Source organism: Equus caballus, chromosome 29 (genome assembly GCF_041296265.1).
Source record: "Equus caballus isolate H_3958 breed thoroughbred chromosome 29, TB-T2T, whole genome shotgun sequence".
Taxonomy (NCBI): Eukaryota; Metazoa; Chordata; class Mammalia; order Perissodactyla; family Equidae; genus Equus; species Equus caballus.
The window spans coordinates 967311-986209 of NC_091712.1; positions in this window are offsets into that span (position 1 = coordinate 967311).

Here is an 18899-nt window from a genome sequence, read left to right on the forward strand (position 1 = left end):
GCAGGCTTCTTTCCAAACGGCGAGTTGGGCCCCACAGCATCTTGCTTCCAGCTCTTTGGGAAGCTAAGAAACAACTCGCTCTGCACAGTGCTCTTACAGCCTACCGGGAACATCTCTTCCAAAGGCCTGTGAAACGCAGTTTCTTTGCAGGCCTGATCTGGCTGAAGTAGGACTTCTGCTCTGGGTGTGCTACTTTGCCCTAGAGCTGAAAGGCACAACGTGCAGGCTTCTTTCCAAAGGGCGAGTTGGGCCCCACAGCATCTTGCTTCCAGCTCTTTGGGAAGCTAAGAAACAACTCGCTCTGCACAGTGCTCTTACAGCCTACCGGGAACATCTCTTCCAAAGGCCTGTGGAACGCAGTTTCTTTGCAGGCCTGATCTGGCTGAAGTAGGACTTCTGCTCTGGGTGTGCTACTTTGCCCTAGAGCTGAAAGGCACAACGTGCAGGCTTCTTTCCAAAGGGCGAGTTGGGCCCCACAGCATCTTGCTTCCAGCTCTTTGGGAAGCTAAGAAACAACTCGCTCTGCACAGTGCTCTTACAGCCTAGTGGGAACATCTCTTCCAAAGGCCTGTGAAATGCAGTTTCTTTGCAGGCCTGATCTGGCTGAAGTAGGACTTCTGCTCTGGGTGTGCTACTTTGCCCTAGAGCTGAAAGGCACAACGTGCAGGCTTCTTTCCAAAGGGCGAGTTGGGCCCCACAGCATCTTGCTTCCAGCTCTTTGGGAAGCTAAGAAACAACTCGCTCTGCACAGTGCTCTTACAGCCTACCGGGAACATCTCTTCCAAAGGCCTGTGAAACGCAGTTTCTTTGCAGGCCTGATCCGGCTGAAGTAGGACTTCTGCTCTGGGTGTGCTACTTTGCCCTAGAGCTGAAAGGCACAACGTGCAGGCTTGTTTCCAAAGGGCGAGTTGGGCCCCACAGCATCTTGCTTCCAGCTGTTTGGGAAGCTAAGAAACAACTCGCTCTGCACAGTGCTCTTACAGCCTAGTGGGAACATCTCTTCCAAAGGCCTGTGAAACGCAGTTTCTTTGCAGGCCTGATCTGGCTGAAGTAGGACTTCTGCTCTGGGTGTGCTACTTTGCCCTAGAGCTGAAAGGCACAACGTGCAGGCTTCTTTCCAAAGGGCGAGTTGGGCCCCACAGCATCTTGCTTCCAGCTCTTTGGGAAGCTAAGAAACAACTCGCTCTGCACAGTGCTCTTACAGCCTACCGGGAACATCTCTTCCAAAGGCCTGTGAAACGCAGTTTCTTTGCAGGCCTGATCTGGCTGAAGTAGGACTTCTGCTCTGGGTGTGCTACTTTGCCCTAGAGCTGAAAGGCACAACGTGCAGGCTTCTTTCCAAAGGGCGAGTTGGGCCCCACAGCACCTTGCTTCCAGCTCTTTGGGAAGCTAAGAAACAACTCGCTCTGCACAGTGCTCTTACAGCCTAGTGGGAACATCTCTTCCAAAGGCCTGTGAAACGCAGTTTCTTTGCAGGCCTGATGTGGCTGAAGTAGGACTTCCGCTCTGGGTGTGCTACTTTGCCCTAGAGCTGAAAGGCACAACGTGCAGGCTTCTTTCCAAAGGGCGAGTTGGGCCCCACAGCATCTTGCTTCCAGCTCTTTGGGAAGCTAAGAAACAACTCGCTCTGCACAGTGCTCTTACAGCCTACCGGGAACATCTCTTCCAAAGGCCTGTGAAACGCAGTTTCTTTGCAGGCCTGATCTGGCTGAAGTAGGACTTCTGCTCTGGGGTGCTACTTTGCCCTAGAGCTGAAAGGCACAACGTGCAGGCTTCTTTCCAAAGGGCGAGTTGGGCCCGACAGCATCTTGCTTCCAGCTCTTTGGGAAGCTAAGAAACAACTCGCTCTGCACAGTGCTCTTACAGCCTAGTGGGAACATCTCTTCCAAAGGCCTGTGAAACGCAGTTTCTTTGGAGGCCTGATCTGGCTGAAGTAGGACTTCTGCTCTGCGTGTGCTACTTTGCCCTAGAGCTGAAAGGCACAACGTGCAGGCTTCTTTCCAAAGGGCGAGTTGGGCCCCACAGCATCTTGCTTCCAGCTCTTTGGGAAGCTAAGAAACAACTCGCTCTGCACAGTGCTCTTACAGCCTACCGGGAACATCTCTTCCAAAGGCCTGTGAAACGCAGTTTCTTTGCAGGCCTGATCTGGCTGAAGTAGGACTTCTGCTCTGGGTCTGCTACTTTGCCCTAGAGCTGAAAGGCACAACGTGCAGGCTTCTTTCCAAAGGGCGAGTTGGGCCCCACAGCACCTTGCTTCCAGCTCTTTGGGAAGCTAAGAAACAACTCGCTCTGCACAGTGCTCTTACAGCCTAGTGGGAACATCTCTTCCAAAGGCCTGTGAAACGCAGTTTCTTTGCAGGCCTGATCTGGCTGAAGTAGGACTTCTGCTCTGGGTGTGCTACTTTGCCCTAGAGCTGAAAGGCACAACGTGCAGGCTTCTTTCCAAAGGGCGAGTTGGGCCCCACAGCATCTTGCTTCCAGCTCTTTGGGAAGCTAAGAAACAACTCGATCTGCACAGTGGTCTTACAGCCTAGTGGGAACATCTCTTCCAAAGGCCTGTGAAACGCAGTTTCTTTGCAGGCCTGATCTGGCTGAAGTAGGACTTCTGCTCTGGGTGTGCTACTTTGCCCTAGAGCTGAAAGGCACAACGTGCAGGCTTCTTTCAAAAGGGCGAGTTGGGCCCCACAGCATCTTGCTTCCAGCTCTTTGGGAAGCTAAGAAACAACTCGCTCTGCACAGTGGTCTTAAAGCCTAGTGGGAACATCTCTTCCAAAGGCCTGTGAAACGCAGTTTCTTTGCAGGCCTGATCTGGCTGAAGTAGGACTTCTGCTCTGGGTGTGCTACTTTGCCCTAGAGCTGAAAGGCACAACGTGCAGGCTTCTTTCCAAAGGGCGAGTTGGGCCCCACAGCATCTTGCTTCCAGCTCTTTGGGAAGCTAAGAAACAACTCGCTCTGCACAGTGCTCTTACAGCCTACCGGGAACATCTCTTCCAAAGGCCAGTGAAACGCAGTTACTTTGCAGGCCTGATCGGGCTGAAGTAGGACTTCTGCTCTGGGTGTGCTACTTTGCCCTAGAGCTGAAAGGCACAACGTGCAGGCTTCTTTCCAAAGGGCGAGTTGGGCCCCACAGCATCTTGCTTCCAGCTCTTTGGGAAGCTAAGAAACAACTCGCTCTGCACAGTGCTCTTACAGCCTACCGGGAACATCTCTTCCAAAGGCCTGTGAAACGCAGTTTCTTTGCAGGCCTGATCTGGCTGAAGTAGGACTTCTGCTCTGGGTGTGCTACTTTGCCCTAGAGCTGAAAGGCACAACGTGCAGGCTTCTTTCCAAAGGGCGAGTTGGGCCCCACAGCATCTTGCTTCCAGCTCTTTGGGAAGCTAAGAAACAACTCGCTCTGCACGGTGCTCTTACAGCCTACTGGGAACATCTCTTCCAAAGGCCTGTGGAACGCAGTTTCTTTGCAGGCCTGATCTGGCTGAAGTAGGACTTCTGCTCTGGGTGTGCTACTTTGCCCTAGAGCTGAAAGGCACAACGTGCAGGCTTCTTTCCAAAGGGCGAGTTGGGCCCCACAGCATCTTGCTTCCAGCTCTTTGGGAAGCTAAGAAACAACTCGCTCTGCACAGTGCTCTTACAGCCTAGTGGGAACATGTCTTCCAAAGGCCTGTGAAAGGCAGTTTCTTTGCAGGCCTGATCTGGCTGAAGTAGGACTTCTGCTCTGGGTGTGCTACTTTGCCCTAGAGCTGAAAGGCACAACGTGCAGGCTTCTTTCCAAAGGGCGAGTTGGGCCCCACAGCATCTTGCTTCCAGCTCTTTGGGAAGCTAAGAAACAACTCGCTCTGCACAGTGCTCTTACAGCCTACCGGGAACATCTCTTCCAAAGGCCTGTGAAACGCAGTTTCTTTGCAGGCCTGATCTGGCTGAAGTAGGACTTCTGCTCTGGGTGTGCTACTTTGCCCTAGAGCTGAAAGGCACAACGTGCAGGCTTCTTTCCAAAGGGCGAGTTGGGCCCCACAGCACCTTGCTTCCAGCTCTTTGGGAAGCTAAGAAACAACTCGCTCTGCACAGTGCTCTTACAGCCTAGTGGGAACATCTCTTCCAAAGGCCTGTGAAACGCAGTTTCTTTCCAGGCCTGATCTGGCTGAAGTAGGACTTCTGCTCTGGGTGTGCTACTTTGCCCTAGAGCTGAAAGGCACAACGTGCAGGCTTCTTTCCAAAGGGCGAGTTGGGCCCCACAGCATCTTGCTTCCAGCTCTTTGGGAAGCTAAGAAACAACTCGCTCTGCACAGTGGTCTTACAGCCTAGTGGGAACATCTCTTCCAAAGGCCTGTGAAACGCAGTTTCTTTGCAGGCCTGATCTGGCTGAAGTAGGACTTCTGCTCTGGGTGTGCTACTTTGCCCTAGAGCTGAAAGGCACAACGTGCAGGCTTCTTTCCAAAGGGCGAGTTGGGCCCCACAGCATCTTGCTTCCAGCTCTTTGGGAAGCTAAGAAACAACTCGCTCTGCACAGTGCTCTTACAGCCTACCGGGAACATCTCTTCCAAAGGCCTGTGAAACGCAGTTTCTTTGCAGGCCTGATCTGGCTGAAGTAGGACGTCTGCTCTGGGTGTGCTCCTTTGCCCTAGAGCTGAAAGGCACAACGTGCAGGCTTCTTTCCAAAGGGCGAGTTGGGCCCCACAGCATCTTGCTTCCAGCTCTTTGGGAAGCTAAGAAACAACTCGCTCTGCACAGTGCTCTTACAGCCTACCGGGAACATCTCTTCCAAAGGCCTGTGAAACGCAGTTTCTTTGCAGGCCTGATCTGGCTGAAGTAGGACTTCTGCTCTGGGTGTGCTACTTTGCCCTAGAGCTGAAAGGCACAACGTGCAGGCTTCTTTCCAAAGGGCGAGTTGGGCCCCACAGCATCTTGCTTCCAGCTCTTTGGGAAGCTAAGAAACAACTCGCTCTGCACAGTGCTCTTACAGCCTACGGGGAACATCTCTTCCAAAGGCCTGTGAAACGCAGTTTCTTTGCAGGCCTGATCTGGCTGAAGTAGGACTTCTGCTCTGGGTGTGCTACTTTGCCCTAGAGCTGAAAGGCACAACGTGCAGGCTTCTTTCCAAAGGGCGAGTTGGGCCCCACAGCATCTTGCTTCCAGCTCTTTGGGAAGCTAAGAAACAACTCGCTCTGCACAGTGCTCTTACAGCCTACCGGGAACATCTCTTCCAAAGGCCTGTGAAACGCAGTTTCTTTGCAGGCCTGATCTGGCTGAAGTAGGACTTCTGCTCTGGGGTGCTACTTTGCCCTAGAGCTGAAAGGCACAACGTGCAGGCTTCTTTCCAAAGGGCGAGTTGGGCCCCACAGCATCTTGCTTCCAGCTCTTTGGGAAGCTAAGAAACAACTCGCTCTGCACAGTGCTCTTACAGCCTTCCGGGAACATCTCTTTCAAAGGCCTGTGAAACGCAGTTTCTTTGCAGGCCTGATCCGGCTGAAGTAGGACTTCTGCTCTGGGTGTGCTACTTTGCCCTAGAGCTGAAAGGCACAACGTGCAGGCTTCTTTCCAAAGGGCGAGTTGGGCCCCACAGCATCTTGCTTCCAGCTCTTTGGGAAGCTAAGAAACAACTCGCTCTGCACAGTGCTCTTACAGCCTACCGGGAACATCTCTTCCAAAGGCCTGTGAAACGCAGTTTCTTTGCAGGCCTGATCTGGCTGAAGTAGGACTTCTGCTCTGGGGTGCTACTTTGCCCTAGAGCTGAAAGGCACAACGTGCAGGCTTCTTTCCAAAGGGCGAGTTGGGCCTCACAGCATCTTGCTTCCAGCTCTTTGGGAAGCTAAGAAACAACTCGCTCTGCACAGTGCTCTTACAGCCTACCGGGAACATCTCTTCCAAAGGCCTGTGAAACGCAGTTTCTTTGCAGGCCTGATCTGGCTGAAGTAGGACTTCTGCTCTGGGTGTGCTACTTTGCCCTAGAGCTGAAAGGCACAACGTGCAGGCTTCTTTCCAAAGGGCGAGTTGGGCCCCACAGCATCTTGCTTCCAGCTCTTTGGGAAGCTAAGAAACAACTCGCTCTGCACAGTGCTCTTACAGCCTACCGGGAACATCTCTTCCAAAGGCCTGTGAAACGCAGTTTCTTTGCAGGCCTGATCTGGCTGAAGTAGGACTTCTGCTCTGGGTGTGCTACTTTGCCCTAGAGCTGAAAGGCACAACGTGCAGGCTTCTTTCCAAAGGGCGAGTTGGGCCCCACAGCATCTTGCTTCCAGCTCTTTGGGAAGCTAAGAAACAACTCGCTCTGCACAGTGCTCTTACAGCCTACCGGGAACATCTCTTCCAAAGGCCTGTGGAACGCAGTTTCTTTGCAGGCCTGATCTGGCTGAAGTAGGACTTCTGCTCTGGGTGTGCTACTTTGCCCTAGAGCTGAAAGGCACAACGTGCAGGCTTCTTTCCAAAGGGCGAGTTGGGCCCCACAGCATCTTGCTTCCAGCTCTTTGGGAAGCTAAGAAACAACTCGCTCTGCACAGTGCTCTTACAGCCTAGTGGGAGCATCTCTTCCAAAGGCCTGTGAAATGCAGTTTCTTTGCAGGCCTGATCTGGCTGAAGTAGGACTTCTGCTCTGGGTGTGCTACTTTGCCCTAGAGCTGAAAGGCACAACGTGCAGGCTTCTTTCCAAAGGGCGAGTTGGGCCCCACAGCATCTTGCTTCCAGCTCTTTGGGAAGCTAAGAAACAACTCGCTCTGCACAGTGCTCTTACAGCCTACCGGGAACATCTCTTCCAAAGGCCTGTGAAACGCAGTTTCTTTGCAGGCCTGATCCGGCTGAAGTAGGACTTCTGCTCTGGGTGTGCTACTTTGCCCTAGAGCTGAAAGGCACAACGTGCAGGCTTCTTTCCAAAGGGCGAGTTGGGCCCCACAGCATCTTGCTTCCAGCTGTTTGGGAAGCTAAGAAACAACTCGCTCTGCACAGTGCTCTTACAGCCTAGTGGGAACATCTCTTCCAAAGGCCTGTGAAACGCAGTTTCTTTGCAGGCCTGATCTGGCTGAAGTAGGACTTCTGCTCTGGGTGTGCTACTTTGCCCTAGAGCTGAAAGGCACAACGTGCAGGCTTCTTTCCAAAGGGCGAGTTGGGCCCCACAGCATCTTGCTTCCAGCTCTTTGGGAAGCTAAGAAACAACTCGCTCTGCACAGTGCTCTTACAGCCTACCGGGAACATCTCTTCCAAAGGCCTGTGAAACGCAGTTTCTTTGCAGGCCTGATCTGGCTGAAGTAGGACTTCTGCTCTGGGTGTGCTACTTTGCCCTAGAGCTGAAAGGCACAACGTGCAGGCTTCTTTCCAAAGGGCGAGTTGGGCCCCACAGCACCTTGCTTCCAGCTCTTTGGGAAGCTAAGAAACAACTCGCTCTGCACAGTGCTCTTACAGCCTAGTGGGAACATCTCTTCCAAAGGCCTGTGAAACGCAGTTTCTTTGCAGGCCTGATGTGGCTGAAGTAGGACTTCCGCTCTGGGTGTGCTACTTTGCCCTAGAGCTGAAAGGCACAACGTGCAGGCTTCTTTCCAAAGGGCGAGTTGGGCCCCACAGCATCTTGCTTCCAGCTCTTTGGGAAGCTAAGAAACAACTCGCTCTGCACTGTGCTCTTACAGCCTAGTGGGAACATCTCTTCCAAAGGCCTGTGAAACGCAGTTTCTTTGCAGGCCTGATCTGGCTGAAGTAGGACTTCTGCTCTGGGTGTGCTACTTTGCCCTAGAGCTGAAAGGCACAACGTGCAGTCTTCTTTCCAAAGGGCCAGTTGGGCCCCACAGCATCTTGCTTCCAGCTCTTTGGGAAGCTAAGAAAAAACTCGCTCTGCACAGTGCTCTTACAGCCTACCGGGAACATCTCTTCCAAAGGCCTGTGAAACGCAGTTTCTTTGCAGGCCTTATCTGGCTGAAGTAGGACTTCTGCTCTGGGTGTGCTACTTTGCCCTAGAGCTGAAAGGCACAACGTGCAGGCTTCTTTCCAAAGGGCGAGTTGGGCCCCACAGCATCTTGCTTCCAGCTCTTTGGGAAGCTAAGAAACAACTCGCTCTGCACAGTGCTCTTACAGCCTAGTGGGAACATCTCTTCCAAAGGCCTGTGAAACGCAGTTTCTTTGCAGGCCTGATCTGGCTGAAGTAGGACTTCTGCTCTGGGTGTGCTGCTTTGCCCTAGAGCTGAAAGGCACAACGTGCAGGCTTCTTTCCAAAGGGCGAGTTGGGCCCCACAGCATCTTGCTTCCAGCTCTTTGGGAAGCTAAGAAACAACTCGCTCTGCACAGTGCTCTTACAGCCTAGAGGGAACATGTCTTCCAAAGGCCTGTGAAAGGCAGTTTCTTTGCAGGCCTGATCTGGCTGAAGTAGGACTTCTGCTCTGGGTGTGCTACTTTGCCCTAGAGCTGAAAGGCACAACGTGCAGGCTTCTTTCCAAAGGGCGAGTTGGGCCCCACAGCATCTTGCTTCCAGCTCTTTGGGAAGCTAAGAAACAACTCGCTCTGCACAGTGCTCTTACAGCCTACCGGGAACATCTCTTCCAAAGGCCTGTGAAACGCAGTTTCTTTGCAGGCCTGATCTGGCTGAAGTAGGACTTCTGCTCTGGGTGTGCTACTTTGCCCTAGAGCTGAAAGGCACAACGTGCAGGCTTCTTTCCAAAGGGCGAGTTGGGCCCCACAGCATCTTGCTTCCAGCTCTTTGGGAAGCTAAGAAACAACTCGCTCTGCACAGTGCTCTTACAGCCTAGTGGGAACATCTCTTCCAAAGGCCTGTGAAACGCAGTTTCTTTGCAGGCCTGATCGGGCTGAAGTAGGCCTTCTGCTCTGGGTGTGCTACTTTGCCCTAGAGCTGAAAGGCACAACGTGCAGGCTTCTTTCCAAAGGGCGAGTTGGGCCCCACAGCATCTTGCTTCCAGCTCTTTGGGAAGCTAAGAAACAACTCGCTCTGCACAGTGCTCTTACAGCCTAGTGGGAACATCTCTTCCAAAGGCCTGGGAAACGCAGTTTCTTTGCAGGCCTGATCTGGCTGAAGTAGGACTTCTGCTCTGGGTGTGCTACTTTGCCCTAGAGCTGAAAGGCACAACGTGCAGGCTTCTTTCCAAAGGGCGAGTTGGTCCCCACAGCATCTTGCTTCCAGCTCTTTGGGAAGCTAAGAAACAACTCGCTCTGCACAGTGGTCTTAAAGCATAGTGGGAACATCTCTTCCAAAGGCCTGTGAAACGCAGTTTCTTTGCAGGCCTGATCTGGCTGAAGTAGGACTTCTGCTCTGGGTGTGCTACTTTGCCCTAGAGCTGAAAGGCACAACGTGCAGGCTTCTTTCCAAAGGGCGAGTTGGGCCCCACAGCATCTTGCTTCCAGCTCTTTGGGAAGCTAAGAAACAACTCGCTCTGCACAGTGCTCTTACAGCCTACCGGGAACATCTCTTCCAAAGGCCTGTGCAACGCAGTTTCTTTGCAGGCCTCATCTGGCTGAAGTAGGACTTCTGCTCTGGGTGTGCTACTTTGCCCTAGAGCTGAAAGGCACAACGTGCAGGCTTCTTTCCAAAGGGCGAGTTGGGCCCCACAGCATCTTGCTTCCAGCTCTTTTTGAAGCTAAGAAACAACTCGCTCTGCACAGTGCTCTTACAGCCTAGTTTGAACATCTCTTCCAAAGGCCTGTGAAACGCAGTTTCTTTGCAGGCCTGATCTGGCTGAAGTAGGACTTCTGCTCTGGGTGTGCTACTTTGCCCTAGAGCTGAGAGGCACAACGTGCAGGCTTCTTTCCAAAGGGCGAGTTGGGCCCCACAGCATCTTGCTTCCAGCTCTTTGGGAAGCTAAGAAACAACTCGCTCTGCACAGTGCTCTTACAGCCTAGTGGGAACATCTCTTCCAAAGGCTTGTGAAACGCAGTTTCTTTGCAGGCCTGATCTGGCTGAAGTAGGACTTCTGCTCTGGGTGTGCTACTTTGCCCTAGAGCTGAAAGGCACAACGTGCAGGCTTCTTTCCAAAGGGCGAGTTGGGCCCCACAGCATCTTGCTTCCAGCTCTTTGGGAAGCTAAGAAACAACTCGCTCTGCACAGTGCTCTTACAGCCTACCGGGAACATCACTTCCAAAGGCCTGTGAAACGCAGTTTCTTTGCAGGCCTGATCTGGCTGAAGTAGGACTTCTGCTCTGGGTGTGCTACTTTGCCCTAGAGCTGAAAGGCACAACGTGCAGGCTTCTTTCCAAAGGGCGAGTTGGGCCCCACAGCATCTTGCTTCCAGCTCTTTGGGAAGCTAAGAAACAACTCGCTCTGCACAGTGCTCTTACAGCCTACCGGGAACATCTCTTCCAAAGGCCTGTGAAACGCAGTTTCTTTGCAGGCCTGATCCGGCTGAAGTAGGACTTCTGCTCTGGGTGTGCTACTTTGCCCTAGAGCTGAAAGGCACAACGTGCAGGCTTCTTTCCAAAGGGCGAGTTGGGCCCCACAGCATCTTGCTTCCAGCTCTTTGGGAAGATAAGAAACAACTCGCTCTGCACAGTGCTCTTACAGCCTACCGGGAACATCTCTTCCAAAGGCCTGTGAAACGCAGTTTCTTTGCAGGCCTGATCTGGCTGAAGTAGGACTTCTGCTCTGGGGTGCTACTTTGCCCTAGAGCTGAAAGGCACAACGTGCAGGCTTCTTTCCAAAGGGCGAGTTGGGCCCCACAGCACCTTGCTTCCAGCTCTTTGGGAAGCTAAGAAACAACTCGCTCTGCACAGTGCTCTTACAGCCTACCGGGAACATCTCTTCCAAAGGCCTGTGAAACGCAGTTTCTTTGCAGGCCTGATCTGGCTGAAGTAGGACTTCTGCTCTGGGTGTGCTACTTTGCCCTAGAGCTGAAAGGCACAACGTGTAGGCTTCTTTCCAAAGGGCGAGTTGGGCCCCACAGCATCTTGCTTCCAGCTCTTTGGGAAGCTAAGAAACAACTCGCTCTGCACAGTGCTCTTACAGCCTACCGGGAACATCTCTTCCAAAGGCCTGTGAAACGCAGTTTCTTTGCAGGCCTGATCTGGCTGAAGTAGGACTTCTGCTCTGGGTGTGCTACTTTGCCCTAGAGCTGAAAGGCACAACGTGCAGGCTTCTTTCCAAAGGGCGAGTTGGGCCCCACAGCACCTTGCTTCCAGCTCTTTGGGAAGCTAAGAAACAACTCGCTCTGCACAGTGCTCTTACAGCCTAGTGGGAACATCTCTTCCAAAGGCCTGTGAAACGCAGTTTCTTTGCAGGCCTGATCTGGCTGAAGTAGGACTTCTGCTCTGGGTGTGCTACTTTGCCCTAGAACTGAAAGGCACAACGTGCAGGCTTCTTTCCAAAGGGCGAGTTGGGCCCCACAGCATCTTGCTTCCAGCTCTTTGGGAAGCTAAGAAACAACTCGCTCTGCACAGTGCTCTTACAGCCTACCGGGAACGTGTCTTCCAAAGGCCTGTGAAACGCAGTTTCTTTGCTGGCCTGATCTGGCTGAAGTAGGACTTCTGCTCTGGGTGTGCTCCTTTGCCCTAGAGCTGAAAGGCACAACGTGCAGGCTTCTTTCCAAAGGGCGAGTTGGGCCCCACAGCATCTTGCTTCCAGCTCTTTGGGAAGCTAAGAAACAACTCGCTCTGCACAGTGCTCTTACAGCCTAGTGGGAACATCTCTTCCAAAGGCCTGGGAAACGCAGTTTCTTTGCAGGCCTGATCTGGCTGAAGTAGGACTTCTGCTCTGGGTGTGCTACTTTGCCCTAGAGCTGAAAGGCACAACGTGCAGGCTTCTTTCCAAAGGGCGAGTTGGGCCCCACAGCATCTTGCTTCCAGCTCTTTGGGAAGCTAAGAAACAACTCGCTCTGCACAGTGCTCTTACAGCCTACCGGGAACATCTCTTCCAAAGGCCTGTGAAACGCAGTTTCTTTGCAGGCCTGATCTGGCTGAAGTAGGACTTCTGCTCTGGGGTGCTACTTTGCCCTAGAGCTGAAAGGCACAACGTGCAGGCTTCTTTCCAAAGGGCGAGTTGGGCCCCACAGCATCTTGCTTCCAGCTCTTTGGGAAGCTAAGAAACAACTCGCTCTGCACAGTGCTCTTACAGCCTACCGGGAACATCTCTTCCAAAGGCCTGTGAAACGCAGTTTCTTTGCAGGCCTGATCCGGCTGAAGTAGGACTTCTGCTCTGGGTGTGCTACTTTGCCCTAGAGCTGAAAGGCACAACGTGCAGGCTTCTTTCCAAAGGGCGAGTTGGGCCCCACAGCATCTTGCTTCCAGCTCTTTGGGAAGCTAAGAAACAACTCGCTCTGCACAGTGCTCTTACAGCCTAGTGGGAACATCTCTTCCAAAGGCCTGTGAAACGCAGTTTCTTTGCAGGCCTGATCTGGCTGAAGTAGGACTTCTGCTCTGGGGTGCTACTTTGCCCTAGAGCTGAAAGGCACAACGTGCAGGCTTCTTTCCAAAGGGCGAGTTGGGCCCCACAGCATCTTGCTTCCAGCTCTTTGGGAAGCTAAGAAACAACTCGCTCTGCACAGTGCTCTTACAGCCTGGTGGGAACATCTCTTCCAAAGGCCTGTGAAACGCAGTTTCTTTGCAGGCCTGATCTGGCTGAAGTAGGACTTCTGCTCTGGGTGTGCTACTTTGCCCTAGAGCTGAAAGGCACAACGTGCAGGCTTCTTTCCAAAGGGCGAGTTGGGCCCCACAGCATCTTGCTTCCAGCTCTTTGGGAAGCTAAGAAACAACTCGCTCTGCACAGTGCTCTTACAGCCTACCGGGAACATCTCTTCCAAAGGCCTGTGAAACGCAGTTTCTTTGCAGGCCTGATCTGGCTGAAGTAGGACTTCTGCTCTGGGTGTGCTACTTTGCCCTAGAGCTGAAAGGCACAACGTGCAGGCTTCTTTCCAAAGGGCGAGTTGGGCCCCACAGCATCTTGCTTCCAGCTCTTTGGGAAGCTAAGAAACAACTCGCTCTGCACAGTGCTCTTACAGCCTAGTGGGAACATCTCTTCCAAAGGCCTGGGAAACGCAGTTTCTTTGCAGGCCTGATCTGGCTGAAGTAGGACTTCTGCTCTGGGTGTGCTACTTTGCCCTAGAGCTGAAAGGCACAACGTGCAGGCTTCTTTCCAAAGGGCGAGTTGGGCCCCACAGCATCTTGCTTCCAGCTCTTTGGGAAGCTAAGAAACAACTCGCTCTGCACAGTGGTCTTAAAGCCTAGTGGGAACATCTCTTCCAAAGGCCTGTGAAACGCAGTTTCTTTGCAGGCCTGATCTGGCTGAAGTAGGACTTCTGCTCTGGGTGTGCTACTTTGCCCTAGAGCTGAAAGGCACAACGTGCAGGCTTCTTTCCAAAGGGCGAGTTGGGCCCCACAGCATCTTGCTTCCAGCTCTTTGGGAAGCTAAGAAACAACTCGCTCTGCACAGTGCTCTTACAGCCTACCGGGAACATCTCTTCCAAAGGCCTGTGAAACGCAGTTTCTTTGCAGGCCTGATCTGGCTGAAGTAGGACTTCTGCTCTGGGTGTGCTACTTTGCACTAGAGCTGAAAGGCACAACGTGCAGGCTTCTTTCCAAAGGGCGAGTTGGGCCCCACAGCATCTTGCTTCCAGCTCTTTTTGAAGCTAAGAAACAACTCGCTCTGCACAGTGCTCTTACAGCCTAGTTTGAACATCTCTTCCAAAGGCCTGTGAAACGCAGTTTCTTTGCAGGCCTGATCTGGCTGAAGTAGGACTTCTGCTCTGGGTGTGCTACTTTGCCCTAGAGCTGAGAGGCACAACGTGCAGGCTTCTTTCCAAAGGGCGAGTTGGGCCCCACAGCATCTTGCTTCCAGCTCTTTGGGAAGCTAAGAAACAACTCGCTCTGCACAGTGCTCTTACAGCCTACCGGGAACATCTCTTCCAAAGGCCTGTGAAACGCAGTTTCTTTGCAGGCCTGATCTGGCTGAAGTAGGACTTCTGCTCTGGGTGTGCTACTTTGCCCTAGAGCTGAAAGGCACAACGTGCAGGCTTCTTTCCAAAGGGCGAGTTGGGCCCCACAGCATCTTGCTTCCAGCTCTTTGGGAAGCTAAGAAACAACTCGCTCTGCACAGTGCTCTTTCAGCCTAGTGGGAACATCTCTTCCAAAGGCCTGTGAAACGCAGTTTCTTTGCAGGCCTGATCTGGCTGAAGTAGGACTTCTGCTCTGGGTGTGCTACTTTGCCCTAGAGCTGAAAGGCACAACGTGCAGGCTTCTTTCCAAAGGGCGAGTTGGGCCCCACAGCATCTTGCTTCCAGCTCTTTGGGAAGCTAAGAAACAACTCGCTCTGCACAGTGCTCTTACAGCCTACCGGGAACATCTCTTCCAAAGGCCTGTGAAACGCAGTTTCTTTGCAGGCCTGATCTGGCTGAAGTAGGACTTCTGCTCTGGGTGTGCTACTTTGCCCTAGAGCTGAAAGGCACAACGTGCAGGCTTCTTTCCAAAGGGCGAGTTGGGCCCCACAGCATCTTGCTTCCAGCTCTTTGGGAAGCTAAGAAACAACTCGCTCTGCACAGTGCTCTTACAGCCTGGTGGGAACATCTGTTCCAAAGGCCTGTGAAACGCAGTTTCTTTGCAGGCCTGATCTGGCTGAAGTAGGACTTCTGCTCTGGGTGTGCTACTTTGCCCTAGAGCTGAAAGGCACAACGTGCAGGCTTCTTTCCAAAGGGCGAGTTGGGCCCCACAGCATCTTGCTTCCAGCTCTTTGGGAAGCTAAGAAACAACTCGCTCTGCACAGTGCTCTTACAGCCTACCGGGAACATGTCTTCCAAAGGCCTGTGAAAGGCAGTTTCTTTGCAGGCCTGATCTGGCTGAAGTAGGACTTCTGCTCTGGGTGTGCTACTTTGCCCTAGAGCTGAAAGGCACAACGTGCAGGCTTCTTTCCAAAGGGCGAGTTGGGCCCCACAGCATCTTGCTTCCAGCTCTTTGGGAAGCTAAGAAACAACTCGCTCTGCACAGTGCTCTTACAGCCTAGTGGGAACATCTCTTCCAAAGGCCTGTGAAACGCAGTTTCTTTGCAGGCCTGATCTGGCTGAAGTAGGCCTTCTGCTCTGGGTGTGCTACTTTGCCCTAGAGCTGAGAGGCACAACGTGCAGGCTTCTTTCCAAAGGGCGAGTTGGGCCCCACAGCATCTTGCTTCCAGCTCTTTGGGAAGCTAAGAAACAACTCGCTCTGCACAGTGCTCTTACAGCCTAGTGGGAACATCTCTTCCAAAGGCCTGGGAAACGCAGTTTCTTTGCAGGACTGATCTGGCTGAAGTAGGACTTCTGCTCTGGGTGTGCTACTTTGCCCTAGAGCTGAAAGGCACAACGTGCAGGCTTCTTTCCAAAGGGCGAGTTGGGCCCCACAGCATCTTGCTTCCAGCTCTTTGGGAAGCTAAGAAACCACTCGCTCTGCACAGTGGTCTTAAAGCCTAGTGGGAACATCTCTTCCAAAGGCCTGTGAAACGCAGTTTCTTTGCAGGCCTGATCTGGCTGAAGTAGGACTTCTGCTCTGGGTGTGCTACTTTGCCCTAGAGCTGAAAGGCACAACGTGCAGGCTTCTTTCCAAAGGGCGAGTTGGGCCCCACAGCATCTTGCTTCCAGCTCTTTGGGAAGCTAAGAAACAACTCGCTCTGCACAGTGCTCTTATAGCCTACCGGGAACATCTCTTCCAAAGGCCTGTGAAACGCAGTTTCTTTGGAGGCCTCATCTGGGTGAAGTAGGACTTCTGCTCTGGGTGTGCTACTTTGCCCTAGAGCTGAAAGGCACAACGTGCAGGCTTCTTTCCAAAGGGCGAGTTGGGCCCCACAGCATCTTGCTTCCAGCTCTTTTTGAAGCTAAGAAACAACTCGCTCTGCACAGTGCTCTTACAGCCTAGTTTGAACATCTCTTCCAAAGGCCTGTGAAACGCAGTTTCTTTGCAGGCCTGATCTGGCTGAAGTAGGACTTCTGCTCTGGGTGTGCTACTTTGCCCTAGAGCTGAGAGGCACAACGTGCAGGCTTCTTTCCAAAGGGCGAGTTGGGCCCCACAGCATCTTGCTTCCAGCTCTTTGGGAAGCTAAGAAACAACTCGCTCTGCACAGTGGTCTTACAGCATAGTGGGAACATCTCTTCCAAAGGCCTGTGAAACGCAGTTTCTTTGCAGGCCTGATCTGGCTGAAGTAGGACTTCTGCTCTGGGTGTGCTACTTTGCCCTAGAGCTGAAAGGCACAACGTGCAGGCTTCTTTCCAAAGGGCGAGTTGGGCCCCACAGCATCTTGCTTCCAGCTCTTTGGGAAGCTAAGAAACAACTCGCTCTGCACAGTGCTCTTACAGCCTACCGGGAACATCTCTTCCAAAGGCCTGTGAAACGCAGTTTCTTTGCAGGCCTGATCTGGCTGAAGTAGGACTTCTGCTCTGGGTGTGCTACTTTGCCCTAGAGCTGAAAGGCACAACGTGCAGGCTTCTTTCCAAAGGGCGAGTTGGGCCCCACAGCATCTTGCTTCCAGCTCTTTGGGAAGGTAAGAAACAACTCGCTCTGCACAGTGCTCTTACAGCCTACCGGGAACATCTCTTCCAAAGGCCTGTGAAACGCAGTTTCTTTGCAGGCCTGATCCGGCTGAAGTAGGACTTCTGCTCTGGGTGTGCTACTTTGCCCTAGAGCTGAAAGGCACAACGTGCAGGCTTCTTTCCAAAGGGCGAGTTGGGCCCCACAGCATCTTGCTTCCAGCTCTTTGGGAAGCTAAGAAACAACTCGCTCTGCACAGTGCTCTTACAGCCTAGTGGGAACATCTCTTCCAAAGGCCTGTGAAACGCAGTTTCTTTGCAGGCCTGATCTGGCTGAAGTAGGACTTCTGCTCTGGGTGTGCTACTTTGCCCTAGAGCTGAAAGGCACAACGTGCAGGCTTCTTTCCAAAGGGCGAGTTGGGCCCCACAGCATCTTGCTTCCAGCTCTTTGGGAAGCTAAGAAACAACTCGCTCTGCACAGTGCTCTTACAGCCTACCGGGAACATCTCTTCCAAAGGCCTGTGAAACGCAGTTTCTTTGCAGGCCTGATCTGGCTGAAGTAGGACTTCTGCTCTGGGGTGCTACTTTGCCCTAGAGCTGAAAGGCACAACGTGCAGGCTTCTTTCCAAAGGGCGAGTTGGGCCCCACAGCATCTTGCTTCCAGCTCTTTGGGAAGCTAAGAAACAACTCGCTCTGCACAGTGCTCTTACAGCCTAGTGGGAACATCTCTTCCAAAGGCCTGTGAAACGCAGTTTCTTTGCAGGCCTGATCTGGCTGAAGTAGGACTTCTGCTCTGGGTGTGCTACTTTGCCCTAGAGCTGAAAGGCACAACGTGCAGGCTTCTTTCCAAAGGGCGAGTTGGGCCCCACAGCATCTTGCTTCCAGCTCTTTGGGAAGCTAAGAAACAACTCGCTCTGCACAGTGCTCTTACAGCCTACCGGGAACATCTCTTCCAAAGGCCTGTGAAACGCAGTTTCTTTGCAGGCCTGATCTGGCTGAAGTAGGACTTCTGCTCTGGGTGTGCTACTTTGCCCTAGAGCTGAAAGGCACAACGTGCAGGCTTCTTTCCAAAGGGCGAGTTGGGCCCCACAGCATCTTGCTTCCAGCTCTTTGGGAAGCTAAGAAACAACTCGCTCTGCACAGTGCTCTTACAGCCTAGTGGGAACATCTCTTCCAAAGGCCTGGGAAACGCAGTTTCTTTGCAGGCCTGATCTGGCTGAAGTAGGACCTCTGCTCTGGGTGTGCTACGTTGCCCTAGAGCTGAAAGGCACAACGTGCAGGCTTCTTTCCAAAGGGCGAGTTGGGCCCCACAGCATCTTGCTTCCAGCTCTTTGGGAAGCTAAGAAACAACTCGCTCTGCACAGTGCTCTTACAGCCTAGTGGGAACATCTCTTCCAAAGGCCTGTGAAACGCAGTTGCTTTGCAGGCCTGATCTGGCTGAAGTAGGACTTCTGCTCTGGGTGTGCTACTTTGCCCTAGAGCTGAAAGGCACAACGTGCAGGCTTCTTTCCAAAGGGCGAGTTGGGCCCCACAGCATCTTGCTTCCAGCTCTTTGGGAAGCTAAGAAACAACTCGCTCTGCACAGTGCTCTTAGAGCCTAGTGGGAACATCTCTTCCAAAGGCCTGTGAAACGCAGTTTCTTTGCAGGCCTGATCTGGCTGAAGTAGGACTTCTGCTCTGGGTGTGCTACTTTGCCCTAGAGCTGAAAGGCACAACGTGCAGTCTTCTTTCCAAAGGGCGAGTTGGGCCCCACAGCATCTTGCTTCCAGCTCTTTGGGAAGCTAAGAAACAACTCGCTCTGCACAGTGCTCTTACAGCCTACCGGGAACATCTCTTCCAAAGGCCTGTGAAACGCAGTTTCTTTGCAGGCCTGATCTGGCTGAAGTAGGACTTCTGCTCTGGGTGTGCTACTTTGCCCTAGAGCTGAAAGGCACAACGTGCAGGCTTCTTTCCAAAGGGCCAGTTGGGCCCCACAGCATCTTGCTTCCAGCTCTTTGGGAAGCTAAGAAACAACTCGCTCTGCACAGTGCTCTTACAGCCTAGTGGGAACATCTCTTCCAAAGGCCTGGGAAACGCAGTTTCTTTGCAGGTCTGATCTGGCTGAAGTAGGACTTCTGCTCTGGGTGTGCTACTTTGCCCTAGAGCTGAAAGGCACAACGTGCAGGCTTCTTTCCAAAGGGCGAGTTGGGCCCCACAGCATCTTGCTTCCAGCTCTTTGGGAAGCTAAGAAACAACTCGCTCTGCACAGTCTTCTTAAAGCCTAGTGGGAACATCTCTTCCAAAGGCCTGTGAAACGCAGTTTCTTTGCAGGCCTGATCTGGCTGAAGTAGGACTTCTGCTCTGGGTGTGCTACTTTGCCCTAGAGCTGAAAGGCACAACGTGCAGGCTTCTTTCCAAAGGGCGAGTTGGGCCCCACAGCATCTTGCTTCCAGCTCTTTGGGAAGCTAAGAAACAACTCGCTCTGCACAGTGCTCTTACAGCCTACCGGGAACATCTCTTCCA